The sequence below is a fragment of the Setaria italica genome, chromosome I (assembly GCF_000263155.2).
Source record: "Setaria italica strain Yugu1 chromosome I, Setaria_italica_v2.0, whole genome shotgun sequence".
Taxonomy (NCBI): Eukaryota; Viridiplantae; Streptophyta; class Magnoliopsida; order Poales; family Poaceae; genus Setaria; species Setaria italica.
The window spans coordinates 22,865,454-22,880,404 of NC_028450.1; positions in this window are offsets into that span (position 1 = coordinate 22,865,454).

Genomic DNA, 14,951 nt, shown 5'->3' on the forward strand with positions numbered 1-14,951 from the left:
CATGTAAAAATGGTCCTCAATCCAGGACTCAAGGACCATCGCATTATTGCTAGTGTATCTTATTATAAGCTCTGTGCAGAAAGTAGAAAAAAAATTCAACCATACCTAAGCCCTAGTCACACGCAACTAAAGATGGGCTCCACCTCAGGTCTGCGAAAGTACGCTCCGACGGGTATCACCGACGGTGCAGCCAGAAACATCTCCGGTCCCAAAATATTAATTTGGCACCAAAGCGTACCTGCCGGTGGTCGATCCGTGCACGCATATGGTCGTATCCCCAGAATTAAACACATGCTCAAGCCAATCACGCACCAATGATAATTAATCCCTTGCGATCTGCAATTATAGGTACGGTAGTAGTCGGTAGGTGCATACGTGTCCATGCATAAGTACGCTGCTAGGAAAGTTACAAGCATACACAGTGACAGGTCAACCATGCATCGATATATCACAACTCCTCAGAAGCATGGCTGGTGCTCGCAAGCTAAGCATGCAGCATGCTGCTGCTGGCGGCGCATGAAACACATGGGGTCGGTCGACGATCGCGGCCTCGCAGGCCCTGCGGACGTGGCTTGCATGCAAGGTGGCGGCATCGATCACACGCTACGCGCTCAACATGCCCGGTGATGCATATCTCGTCTCGTGTCTGGGGACTGAGATCATACGTGCTCTACGCTGAGGCGGCCAACACAGCAGCGCCTTTATAATTCGTATGGGCTCGCTGTCTCTTCATTCGGTGGTAGTACGGTCCCTTCATCGTGCTTAGAAGGAACACGCCCCAGGTACAAAAGTTATCCTCTCTATGCGTAAACGGTTATATTTCAGAGCGTGCTTGTTACGTGCACCATAATACATGGATAGTTGTATGTTCAACCAATTTTTTTAACCATATGATCAACTTTTCTTAGTAGAAAATAATATCATCAAGCAGAATGAATTCATTTTAAATGAATTCGTATGGTTCACCCAACATGAATTCATTTTAAATGAATTCGTATAGTTCACCCAGCCAACTGAAAGGACCACCGTCAAGTTTCTCAACCATTCCATAAATGAATCAAATGGTACATCCTGTAGACATATTTCCTAACCGTATATAATCAGATGCTAAAAAACGTATATAATCAGTTAATCACAACCACGTAGAGTACGTGATGCAATTATATATAGTATATTTGAGACAAACATGTCAGTATCATTTTTCAGACGTCGTTGCGCTACTACACAAATAGCTAGCCTAGACGGGTTATTACTGCCGGTTTAAGAAAATCAAGTAGTGATAGCTGAATCCGAGCAACAAATACTGAAAAATTGTTGTAGACAACACAATCGGCAAGTGAAGACAGGCATCACCGCCGGTTTGCAACAAAACGGCAGTGATAACTATTACTGTCGGATTTTCCTACCGCCCAGCGGCAATAGTGGAGTTCCGAACCCGAAAATTTCATTAACTCCAACTCTATCGGTTCACGGCCGCTCCAACTCACCCCACGCTGGCTCCCTCATCTCTCTCTTCCCCCTCCTCTGGCATCGCCATCTATCTCCTCTCATCCCTATCTTACTCCCTACCGCTCCTCTGCTTCCCTCTCCCCCCTGCCGCTCCCCTCCCTCCCCTCCCATCCCGGCGACGAGCTTCCCCTCCCCTCCTGGCAGGGAGCCCCTTCTCTCCCTCCCTCTCCCTCTCCACAAGACCCCTTCGCTGCCCCTCTCCTGCCCCTCCGCTCGTCCCTCACTGGTTGAAGTCAGGAGCGGCGGCAGCGGATGATGGGGCAAGCTGTGGCGGGGGGAGGCGCAGTGGTAGCGGGGGGATAGGGAGCGGCTGCCGTGGCGAGTGAGGCATGGTGGCCAACGTGGCAGCTTCGGCTTATGCAGGTGCGGCGGGCCGGGAAAAGGCACGGCGGGCTCCGGTGGGGCAAGGCGTCTCTTAGATCTGGGCCAAGCTAGGTTTGCCACCCTTCCTCCCCCCTCTCTCGCTCTGGTGAAGATGGAGGCACGGTGGGTGAACATGGAGGGAGCGAGGCGGCGGCGGGATCTGCGGAGGCGCGCTGCTGGTGAAGCGGCGACAAGAGAGGCATGGTGGAGGCGGCGAGGTCATGGAGGCGGAGGTGAAGGGGCGAGCAGGCAGCGGCGGCACTATTGGAAAACTGAGCATTCGTCCCTAGGCTCAGTACCGGTTGTATTTTAGTCCGGTACTAATGTGAGCATTAGTACCGGACCTAACGGATAGTCCCCAAGGAGCCCCCCGTGACCCCTTTTAGTACCGGGTGGGGGCTCCACTTGGTACTAAAGGCCCTAAGGCACATTAGTACCGAGTGGAGGCTCCATCCGACCTTTATACCGAGTGGAACTCCCACTCGGTACTAAAGACCTCCCATCCGCCGGTCGTTCGTCTCCTTATCTGTTTCTCAACACCGGCTGCTCTCTATCTTATCTATTTCATCCGTATCCCCCTCCTCTATCTCTCTCCTCTCTCACCCTCAACCTTCCTCTCCTCCTCTGCCTCCCCTCCCCTCCCCGCTCCGCTCGCCCTCACCGGCGGTGAGGAGTAGCGACGGGGCGGAGAGCGGCGGGGCGGAGGGCAATAGGGTGGGGAGGAGGGGCGGAGGTGGAGGGGCGTGGCGGAGGGGGGGGGGGGCGAGCGGAGGGGCGGCGTGGCCTAACGAGGAGGGGCTAGGCGGGGGCGGCGGGGCGGAGGGCGGTGGGGGCAAGGGAATCTGTGCTACTTGAGAGGTGGGCGGCGGGAGGTGGCGCGCGGAGGGCAGCGGGGGGAGGGGGGCGGGGCTGGCGGTGGATTTCAATTTTTTTAATTTTTTAATACCACTTTAGTACCGGTTACTAGTAGTATCGATTGCACAACCGGTACTAAAGGGGGTTTCCAACTGGTAGATGGGGCTTTCCCCAGTAGTGTGGGGGTCGCTGGAGGCGCGGTGCAGGCGGTGGCGGGGCAGCAGGGCGGGGCCATTTTTTTAATAAGGTTTCATTGTCGGTTCCAAAATTGACGGTGATGGGTACTCCATCACTGCCGAATTGCATATGAAGGATCCCAAACCAACGGTGAAATAGGTTTTGGAGGTTCTGTAGTAGTGTTGGAGCGATGTTTTTGAACGCACGCCGAGTTTTTCGTTTGATAGCGTCTCAATCACACACATGCATCGAGTCGATTATCATGGAATCAACTCAAGTACGCTGAGTGTGCTGTACAGGTCAGCTTGGCCCAGGTGTAGCAGCAGTTATACATAGCCCAGTCAGCCAGAGGGCCACCAACCGACCAGGCCGGGCCGCGAGACGTTGTGCGTGCATGCGTACCGTGTCGGCAAAAAGCGGCGGCTGCCATCGACGGCCGATCGACGTTGCCAGCAGCAACGGCAGGTCAGCCAATAGCCATGCATCTCTCCGTGGCTGCAGGCTAATCGTACAGGCCGACGGCGTCGTCGTCGTTTCTTCCTGCTCCCTGATCTCTTTTTCAACTAACGCAATCATTGATGATCCATTAGTCTTCCAGAACTAGTGTCTCGTGCTTATTAATTAGTGCGTGTGCATGAAAATGTATAGGTAGTTGTTGTTAGCGCGTCACCTCAGTTCCAGCACTACTGTGCTGATACAACTAATTCGATCAATCATCAGGCCATGCGCACCGCTAGCTGCCACTTGCGCTTAACTGGAAGATTAGACAGCCGGCTGAGATTAGCTACTCGGCGTGACACGCCACTGACCACGCCCCGCGCGCCGGATGATTTGATATATGCATGGAATGGAAGCACGGCGGCCACGCGAAGGGAGCAAGTACGCGAATCTAAATAAAATACCGTCCTCGATTTGGTGTACTCAATACTGTACGTTCTGCTTGCTTTGTCCCGTTCCATCGTGTCGTGTCTTGGGGACACAAAAGAATACCCTTATCTACATTGTAGATGATGTGGCAACGAGGAGGACACATGCATGCATGACATGCGGATGCAAGTGCACGTATATCTTCTCCCCATGGCAGGCGGTCAACTATTTTGCTGTACAAAAATAGATTTACTTTTGACAAAAAAAAGTGAGCTCAAATACTTTTGACTTAGTAGCTACGGAGTAGCTAGCACAGTAGGTGGTAACGGCTCTGGCCTCTGGGGCAGGTATGTACAACGACGCTCTGACACGCCATATGCGCGCACGAAGGCACGTAATTTCAATGGTGCGTGCGGTAACAGTAAATCAATATGCATGATGGATGTATAAGTAACATTTGTATGAGTTATTATTGGCCGCCAAAATGAACAATCTGATCGATCGCGCGCGTGCATGTGACCGTCCGATCGGCCGGTCCGGGCCTCGGCGCGGCACTGGCAAACCTCGTGTTGGTTGCTGGCGGGCGTACACAAAAATTAAACTACCAAAGCGCGGAGGGCTTCCACTCCACTCCAGCGGTGCCGGTGTTCACGTGCATTCAGAGAGCGAACGGAAAATTGCATCAGCTAATGATATTAGCAGCGATATTGCCATGTTTACCAAGGCTATTATATATTAGCTGCTATCAATTACAGTAGCACTACTCCCTCCCTTCTAATTGTAGATCTTTTAGCTTTTCTAGGTGTATAGTTTTTGTATGCACTTAGATACCCTTCTAATTGTAGATCTTTTAGCTTTTCTAGGTGTATAGTTTTTGTATGCACTTAGATATGGTGTAGATGTATAATATAATATTTATAAAATTAAAAAAGCTAAAACGATCTATAATTTAAAATAGAGACAGTATATACACTCTTAGTTCTTCTGCTACAATCACGAGAGGGCAGCTAGCAATGAAACGAACGCATGCTTTTCGGGATCTCGTAACAGCTAGCACATTCGACGCAGCAAAAACAAAGTAGCTACTAGCTACCACTACTCCACGATACCTGTCACACCCGATTTTAGTGGAAAAACCAAGTGCATCTTATATGTGTGTCAGGAACTAAATTTCACACATATAATAGACTTCAAGCGAATAGCTACAACCACGTCATGACGAAAGAGCAGAGTGACTCAAAAATCTTAGTGGAGAAATAAACGAACGTTTAACTAGAAAACGTAAACAAAAGCTCCAACTCCACCGGCAGCTGACTTGGGGGACTCGCCTAGAATTCTCAAAATCTCTAGTAAACTCTTCAAAATTCTTTGGGTCTGTGCAACAATCCGGGTGTTGTAGATGCAATATATAAAACACAACCATGAGCACATGCCGTACTCAGCAAGATAAAAGAATACATGACATGCAAGGCTTTATATGGTGGAAGGCTAACAAGGTTAACTGCAATTAGCACTTTTAGTTGGTCCAGTTTTATTTAGCAGCTAGTTACTAGCAAATGTATATTTATACCAACCCACAATTAATATTGAGCAACAATATACCAAAGGCATGAACATAAATAAATAAGAACAAGTTGATTCATCTTCAAGTGAATTAATCATGTGAGGGTCCAGGCCGCTCATGACCGTGAGCACGACTGTTATAACAATTTTTAGACATTCTTCTAAGGTTGTACAACTTTACCCACAATTCGTGTTTCCCATGTCACCTGGGTTTGCAAGGCCCTTAAACACTTCCACGGTGAGTGGCTAGGGATTCACTATGAGGTCTTCATAAAGTTTACTCAAATACAAGACAATCCATTAAGGTTTCAAGTCAAAGCAGAGCATAACCCTTCCTAGTGAGTGCAGTACCTTATCAAGAATACCACCCAAGAGGACCGGGCTATGCACCAACAATGCAACCCCTCTTGCCCTTTTCAGGTAAGATCATAATGTACCAAGTTCACTTAGTTAATAGCCAAAGTTAGAGCCATATGACAATTGTGGTTGCACTATTTTCCTGGGTGGTTCTCCATGTTCCAATTAACATATATGGTCTTGCAATTAATAAAGCATACAAGAACATAGAGTAAATAAATAAATAACCATGTTGTTCATTTACCAACCTAGTTGAGCAAACTAAGCATCATCTACCATCAAGTTTATTTAAACAACCCATATTCAAGGTATGGTCCAAAGAAACTAGGCATCATCCTTAATAGGAACCCATCATATTAATTCAAGCGATAAATAAATATTGTGAATAAATTGAATGTCATTTAGGTATAAACAGGAATGACCAAGGACACTTGCATTCCTCAAAGCCCTGCTACTGCTCAGAGTCTTCAAAGCCTTGATCTTCAAAAACCCCTCAAACGGCACATTCTTTACGCATCACACAAACACATGCAAAGAAAGCAATACAATAAATAATAAACAGTACACCAAACATCACTAACAGTACTGAAAAGCGGTACAAAACTAATCTACACGTAAGACGAACACGTGAGCGAAAGAATCAGTCAAAACGGAGCTGAAACGTGAAAGATACGGCTTAACTAAGCTCTAGGGACTTGCTGGCGAGGTTTAGAAACTTCCAGGGGCATAACCACGATGACCGAGGGCTTAAACACGATAAAAACATTAAGCTGGACTGGATCTCGGGATTATGGATTTTCTCAGGGGTTAAACTACAAAGCGGGTTTCTTCTACCTCCTGCCATCTGGTCAATCCCGAACGACCCATGGGGATTCCTTGCCGGCGGCCGGCTGCCGGGCCAAGGAGGTGCGGGGGTGCGTGGTTGGTGCCATCGGAGGTGGCGCGATGCTAGTGCGCAAGACAGCAGCACTGGGTGGCAGCGGCGCGACACGTGAGTAGGCGGTGGCGCATAGGCGGTGGCGCGCAGAGCAGCGGCGAGGCGACAGCGACAACAACCAGGGGTGGCGCAGTGCGAGGCTCGGGGTGCGGCAAGGCGAGTGCGCGCGGTGCAGGCGCATTGGGCCTGGGGCACCGAGCGAGCAGAGGCTCGGCTTGGCCATGGAGGTGGCGAATAGAACAGAGATAGAAAGAGAGGGGAAAAGGGGAATTCGCCAAGAACGGTCACCAAACTCGCACCGGAGCGGGAAAACAGAACGAGGACGACGAGACTAATGCGATGATGTGCCCACCTTCGCCAGAGGACTTACGATTTCGCCGGATTTGCTCACATGACTTCTTGCTGGAAAGTTCACTAGAGTTTAACAGATGAAGATGTTCTGCGTCGAACTTTGGGAGCTAGGGTTATCGAAACGAGGTGGGGTTTGCGACGTTGAAAAAAGGACATCAAGGAGATCACCGAAAAGTATTTATAGGCGGGGTTGGAATCCAGTTTTATTTTCCACCTTTTTCTAATTTGGGGAATTAATTTCGGATTCGAAAACAATTCCAGGAAATCCTAAAATCGTAATTAAATCATGAAAAATACTCCAAAAACTCCAAAAAATCCTGAAAAATTCTTGGAGATGATTTGGGACACGGGGAACCCAAATAAAATAGAGCTCTTGGAAAGACTTCTAGAACCATCCAAAAATTGGATTAAGCTCTAGGAACATGAGAATAAACTTTTAAAAAAGCCTAAAGGATGCACAAACACATTTTAATAACTTTTGCACTCACAAAACACCAGAATGTATCAGCACAAACACATACACACACTCATTTGAACTAAATTACTTAATATGATGTTTGAGTTCACTTAGCTTGAAGGATTTCCAATTAAAACATAATAATTTAATAAAGTCTTAATTAGAACCTAGAAAAATTCAGAATGTTGGTAGATCAATTATGTGATGAATTTTAGGATGTTACAATACCTTATCACCACCGACTCTAAAATACCCATCACCGTTGGTTTTGGATCCATCATAGGAAAGGCGACAATGATGGGGGTACCTCATCATTGCCGGTTGTAGAACCGGTGGTGATGAGCATATCCAAAAACAAAAAAAAGAAAAAAATCAAGTGCCTCCATGCACCATCGCCGCAGGCCCGACACCCCACCGCGCGTTGCTGGATCTGGCCGCAGCGCCACCACCACCACCACCACGAGAGAGAGAGAGAGAGAGAGAGAGAGAGAGAGAGAGAGAGAGACGGGCCTGGGTTTGGCCACCGCACCACCACCACTGCTCCGCCGCCGCAGCTCCCTGCGCATCCCCACCGCAGCTTCCCGCCATGCTGCCACCACCGCTCCGCCGCAGCTCCAGACCTGTCGCTGCTGCTCCTTCCGCCATGCCATGATCTGTTGACCTGCTACCCTTCACCCTGCCGCCGCTCCTCACCACTGCCGCGAGGAGTGAGTGGGTGAAGGGCAAGCGAGGGGGGGATGGACGGGAGGTGGTTTGGGGAGGGAGGAGGAGGGGAGGCAGCCGGGGGAGGAAGGAGGAGGGGCAGCGGCCGGGGAAGGGGTAGGGGCGGCGACGGCTAGGGAGGGAGGTGAAGGGGTAGTGGGTGGAGGAGAAGGGCTAGAGAGAGCTGAGGGAGGCGCGGGTGTGCGGGGAGCGAGTGGATAAGGGGTAGGGGTGGGGTTGAGGGGAGAGGTGGTGTGGGTTCAGGATGCCATGCGAGTTAAAATTGGAGTCCATGATAATTTTGGGTCCGTGAACTCCATCACCTCTGGTTTGTATTATGAGCCGGTGGTGATAACTACCGCCAGCTCATCATACAAACCAGTGGTGATGAGGTATTATCATCGCCGATTTTAGTTTTACTCCCAGATCATGTAAAAAGCCAGCGGTGATAACTTATCACCGCCAGATCGCCAAAAACTAGTGGTGATGGGCCGGCAGTGATGACACTTTCTCTAGTAGTATACTGCCCAACCAGAGGTCATTGAAATTCGGAGGTGACAAGATAGGAAATACACAAGCTTGGTTGGGCACGTTGGACGGCCCCCGGCATGTCATCGGAAACCATCGTCACTGGATAATGAGCAGACGACTGACTCGTGGTAGACCGAATTCACACCACAACTCCCACCCTTTAGTACTTGCTATATATTACAGGAGGTGCAACTACTATTGCAAAGTCTCAGAACTAACCTTCGTGCATACATGGTGCCAGGACCGTCCAGGCAAAAACCGAGGCCCCATACAGAACTAAGCGAGATCTACTAGCGATTTTTTTATAATAAACTTATTCATAGCATTTTTTTTCTGAGGTTGAGTTCATTCCTCTATCCTTTGTTTTTTTTCTTACGCTTTTGGTGATCAGAATCATATTTTCTAGTTTGGTCTGCAGAAGATATGGCTTCGATTATAAAACATTAGATATTTAGACCATTTTGATGCGCATGTATAAAAAAAATAAGGCAAAAGCTTGTTAACTAGTCCATGTGAACCAATAAGTAGAATTGATCAATCGAGTAAAGAAAAGGAAAACTACCTTGTGACTAACTTGCTTGTCTTGTGGCTGTGCAACTCAGTAAGTGAGTACGTCCCGTCTAAAAACAAGAAGGTCTCAAGGAATCAAGTTCCACGACTCCAGCCTCCAGTACGGTGGCGGCGTGACGAAGAAGCTTTGGGCTTTGGCATTGCTTCAGAGAGTCAAATGACCAGGCGAAACATATTTTGGGCTAGGGGTTAGTAGGTTTGATTGGCTGTGGAAAATGGAGGCCCTATACCATCGCACGGGTTGCACACCCTTAGGCAAGTACATTGGTGTCATCTAATAGGCGGTCTCATGCATTGACACGTAATCTTGAGACAATTCAACAGGTAACCTGTACAATAGGTTGTCATATAAGTTGTCTGGTAGTGGTATATAATTCCTTAATTTATGCATAAGAAAAAATAAAATATTATGAGTTGCATGGCAACAATAACTCGTACAATGGTTGTTAAGTTGTCTCGTAGTCCTAGAATTTAGCTCATGAGGTGGTTGTTTCGTGAAGCAATGACCTCTTTCTCTCTCCTCTCTCCTCGCTCTCTCTCCTCCACATCATCAAAAATCCTACGTGGTACTGCATGAGATGACCTATGAGACCGCTGACGTGTAGCAATGTACTTGCCCTTAGGGACGGGCCTGCATGGTGCGTATGTAGACAACAGTACCCACATACATGACATATCTCCAGTATATTTATTTCGTACCCATATCATGTTGTGCCGTGTGGAGATCCCTAGTCGTTAATTACAACCCTAAGTAACTAATGTAAGATATATCGTAGGGCTTGATATGCAACCAACTAATTAAGGTCTACCTAGCTAATACTCCCTCCATCCTAAATTATAGGTCATTTTGATTTTATTAGATTCATAGACTTTATTATGCACTTAGATATACCCTATGTCTAGATGCATTAGAAAAGCCAAAATGACCTATAATTTGAAATGGAGGGAGTATAAGCTATCTAGGAGTTGAGCTAGGGCCCCTTGATGGAGTGCACTGACGGTTTATCATCTCCAGGTACCGGTGCAACAACAAACATCGGCGCGGCTCCAAAACTAGGTGTGTAATACATAACATTCCCAATTGTTCTCGCTGCTGGGCGGTGGCCCGGCCGTGGGACACCACTATGTTAGAGATATAGATATCTTGTATGCGTATTTAAATAAGAGTTTTAAAGTATCTAGAGATTAGTTCTAGAGATAGATTTTTTGTCAACTTGTATCTCAAGTCTTTTAACAGAACTCTATCTTGACACCATGCTAGGTGCTTTTCCTAGCTATATAAACATGCAACCGTGGATGCCAGGAGGCTACCACGTTACCCTAAAATCCTACATGGTAATTAGAGTCTAACTTCTTCCCAAATACATCTACGCCCAAAACCCATCTATGGTTTCATCGTCCAACTCGTTGGCAATGCTTGGCCCGGCCATCTCTGAGAAGCTATCCCGCGACAACTTCCTACTATGGAAGGCACAAATCCCTTCGGCCATCAAGGGTGCCAGATTCATGGGCATCCTAGACGGTTCTTCCAAGGTGCTAGCAAAGACCATGAGTGTCGAGAAGGTGGACAAAAGCAAAGAGGAGGTCTTGAAACCTGCATATGAGGCGTGGTAGGTACAAGATCAGCAGCTCCTCAACTACATCATCAACTCCCTCACCAAGGACGTGTTGGCATCGGTGGCCACGGTCACCACAGCTGCAGAAGCATGGGCAGCACTGGAGACCATGTACTCCTCGCAGTCACGTGCAAAGTCGACAAATCTTCGGCTGCAGCTGTCTACTCTGAAGAAGGGCAACATGTCTATTGCTGTCTAATATGCCAAGATCAAGGCATTTGCTGATGAACTTGACACCATTGGCAAGCCCATTGGAGATGCAGAGCTGATCTCCGTCATTCTGCTTGGCCTCGACTACGAGTACAACCCCATTGTGACATCAGTCATGGGCCGCGTGGATCCTATTCCTCTGAACAAGCTCTATGCACAACTTGCGACGTATGAGACTCTCTTGGAGATGTTGCATGAGAACTACAACAACGACGGCTTCTCCTCCTCAGCCAACTCTGCATCATGAGGTCGTGGAAGCTACCATGGACGTGGTGGTGACAACCATGGGTGTGGGCGTGGTGGTGGTGGTTGCTGCACTGGAGGTCATGGCAACAATTCCTTTGGTGCCCCCCAGAAGCAGCAGAACACTAAGAAGCTACAATGTCAGATTTGCAAGAAGGTTGGCCATGAAGCTCCAGAGTGCTGGTACCGATACGATGACGATCAAAACAGCAAGGCGCCTATGACAGCGTATGGGATTGACACCAATTGGTATGCTGACAGCGGTGCCTTAGATCACATCACAAGCTGTCTGGAGAAGCTGACCATGTCCAACAAGTATTACATACATGATCAAGTGCACACAGCAAGTGGCACATGTATGGCAATTAGTAACATGGGCCATGCAGTTTTAAAAACCCCTTCTCAAGATATTCTAAATAATGTTCTCCATGTTCCTAGTGCCCATAAAATTCTCATTTCCGTTCATCGCTTAACCTCTGATAATAATACATATTTTGATTTTCATCCAAACTTCTTTCTTATCAAGGATCAGGCTACGAGGAAAACCCTTCATTGCGGTACATGCCAAGGAGGCCTATATCCCCTAAATTCGTGCGGTGCAAGTCTCCACAAGTAAGTTCTTGGAGTCAATAAGCCATCTACATCAAGGTGGCATAGCCGTTTAGGTCACCCTACTTTTCCCGTTGTCAAGCAGGTTCTTGAGAATAATGGTTTAGCTAGTTCTAGTGATAAAGATAGTGAGTCGGTTTGTGGTTCGTGTCAAAGAGCTAAGATTCATCAGTTACCTTATAGTAAATCCAACAATATATCTACTATCCCTCTTGAGCTTATTTCTCCGATGTTTGGGGGCTTGCCCCAATCTCTGTTGAAAGACATTCTTATTATGTTAGCTTCATTGATGACTATAGCAAATACACATGTATTTATCTTATCAAGAAAAAATTTGATGTTTTCAAGTCTTCCAAAATTTGCAGAATCTAGTTGAGACAAAATTTGGAAGAAAGACAGTTGCAATGCAAACCGATTGTGTAGGAGAGTATGAAAAGCTAAACTCTTTTTTTCAGAAGATAGGCATATCTCATATAGTCTCTTGCCCCATGCTCATCAACAAAACGGATCTACTGAGAGAAAGTACCGACAGATTGTAGAAGTCATCCCTGCCCTTCTTCCTAGCACTTCCATGACTCTAAAATTTTGGGATGAGGCCTTTCAAGCTGCCACTTATCTCATCAATCTCCTACCAAGTTATTGATTTTCAAACTCCCACCAAGCTCCTTCTCCACAACAAACTAGATTACAACTCTCTACGTATTTTTGGGTGCGCAAGCTGGCCGAATTTAGGGCCATATAACTCAAGAAAGCTCTCTTTTCGATCTCTCAAGTGTGCCTTCCTTGGGTACAACACTTTACACAAATACTTTAAGTGTGTAGATATATCTACAGGGTGCGTCAATATCTTGAGGGATGTCATTTTTGACGAATCTGTCTTCCCCTTTGCCAGCCTGCATCCCAATGCCATCGCCCTTCTTAAAAAAGAGATCCTTGTCCTACGTGAACATCTTCAAAATCCCAACCAACAAGGGGTAAAATGTAGTGATCCTATTGTTACTAATCCCCTCTCTAGTGTTTTGGATGATTCACAGATTCAGGGAGGCCAAGATACAACAACAAGCTCACATTTGGATTAGCAACTAGGGCAAATTGAGCTTTATCGCATGCCCAATGCTGCCTCTTTCCCTTCTCGGCTAAACAACGAGCCTAGCAAAGAATCCAGGGTGGATTCCCCTGCATCAGGTTGAGCTGCACCTAAGGAGGATTTGCCGACAGGGAGACAGGAGCCGCTGCCGTCCTCGCGTGGCTCTCCTATGTGTGTGCCAGCCCCGACAGCTTCGCTAGTTCCCAACGACGCGTCGACGCGTGGCCACCCAACTACTTCACACGGTTAGCAGTGCCAGGGGGACGCCGGGATCTTCTGCACCGGGTGGGCCTACGGCTTCTCCAACAGCTGCAGCGCTACACCCTATGGTAGATATTCCTCCCTCTCTAGCACAAGAAGAACAACAACGACGTCGCACCCAAAGTCAGGCTGGAATTTTTAAACCTAAGCAGTTCCTTGATAGCATTGTTTGTTTTGGATACTTGTGTGAAACAGGAGAACATGAGCATATACAAGAAGCTCTTCAAAATCAAAATTGGAAGCATGCTATGGTAGATGAGTTCTCAGCCCTCATTAAAAACAAAACTTGGCATCTTGTTCCAGCAAGGAAAGGACAAAACCTAATTGATTGTAAGTGGGTCTATAGAATCAAGAAGTCAAATGGATCCATAGATAGATACAAAGCAACGCTAGTTGCTAAGGGGTTCAAGCAAAGGTATGGCATAGACTATGAAGACACTTTCAGTCCAGTTGTTAAAATTGCTACTGTTAGAGTGGTTCTATCCATTGCTGTGTCAAGAGGATGGGTTCTTAGGCAATTAGATGTACATAATGCGTTCTTACATTGTGTTCTGGAAGAAGAGGTATACATGAAATAATCTCCTGATTTTGAAGACATTGACAAGCCACATTTTGTTTGCAAGCTTGACAAAGCAATTTATGGGTTAAAGAAAGCACCAAGAGCATGGTACTCTCGGCTAAGCTCCAAGTTTTATATTATTGGTTTTAGATCATCAAAATCATATACATCTTTGTTTATATATCAGAAGAATCATGTAACTATCTTCATGCTTATCTATGTTGATAACATTATAGTGACAAGATCATCACAATAAGCCATAACAACATTATTGCAGGATTTGAATTTTGATTTTGCAATGAAGGATTTAGGTGAGTTAAATTTCTTTCTTGGGATCGAGGTAAAGAAGTATGGACATGACATAGTGTTATCACAAGAGAAGTATACCTCATATATACTTAAGCATGTTGGCATGAGCAACTGCAAACCTAGCACTACACCTCTGGCCACTATTGAGAAGTTGTCCAGGTTTGAGGGAGAAGCTCTAAGTGAAGATGACTCCACCAAATGTAGAAGTGTGGTAGGTGCACTACAATACCTTACTCTCACATGCTTGGACTTAGCTTGCTCGGTAAACAAGGTATGCCAATTCCTTCATGCTCCAACCAAAATACATTGGACGGCTGTTAAGAGAATTCCTTGGTATATCAAATATACATTTAAGTTGGGAATGACAATTCAGCGATCTAGCTCCACTCTAGTGAGCACCTTTTCTGATGTTGATTGGGCAGGAAGTGTAGATGATCGACGATCAGGAGGCTTTGCTGTGTTTGTTGGACCAAACCTTGTGTTGAACTTAGTAGCCTGGCAGTCCACCAGGGGGTTACCCAAGTGGTTGATTTGTAGGCAGGGAGGATTGCGAGACCAAAAACTCAAAGATGATCACAAGAACACAAAGGTTTAGATAGGTTCGGATCTTCGGAGAGTAATACCCTATGTCCTGTATTTTGGTGGTTTTTATTGCTTTGCGCTGGTGTGTAATACAGATTGGATTAGATGTCCTCGGGAGGCGCCCTTGGCCACCTTATATAGGCTGATGACCTAGTGTTACAAGTCAGTTTGAATCTAACCTAGTCAGTTATTACATGGAAAGCAATCTGAGTCGGATTACAACAAGTATCCCACAA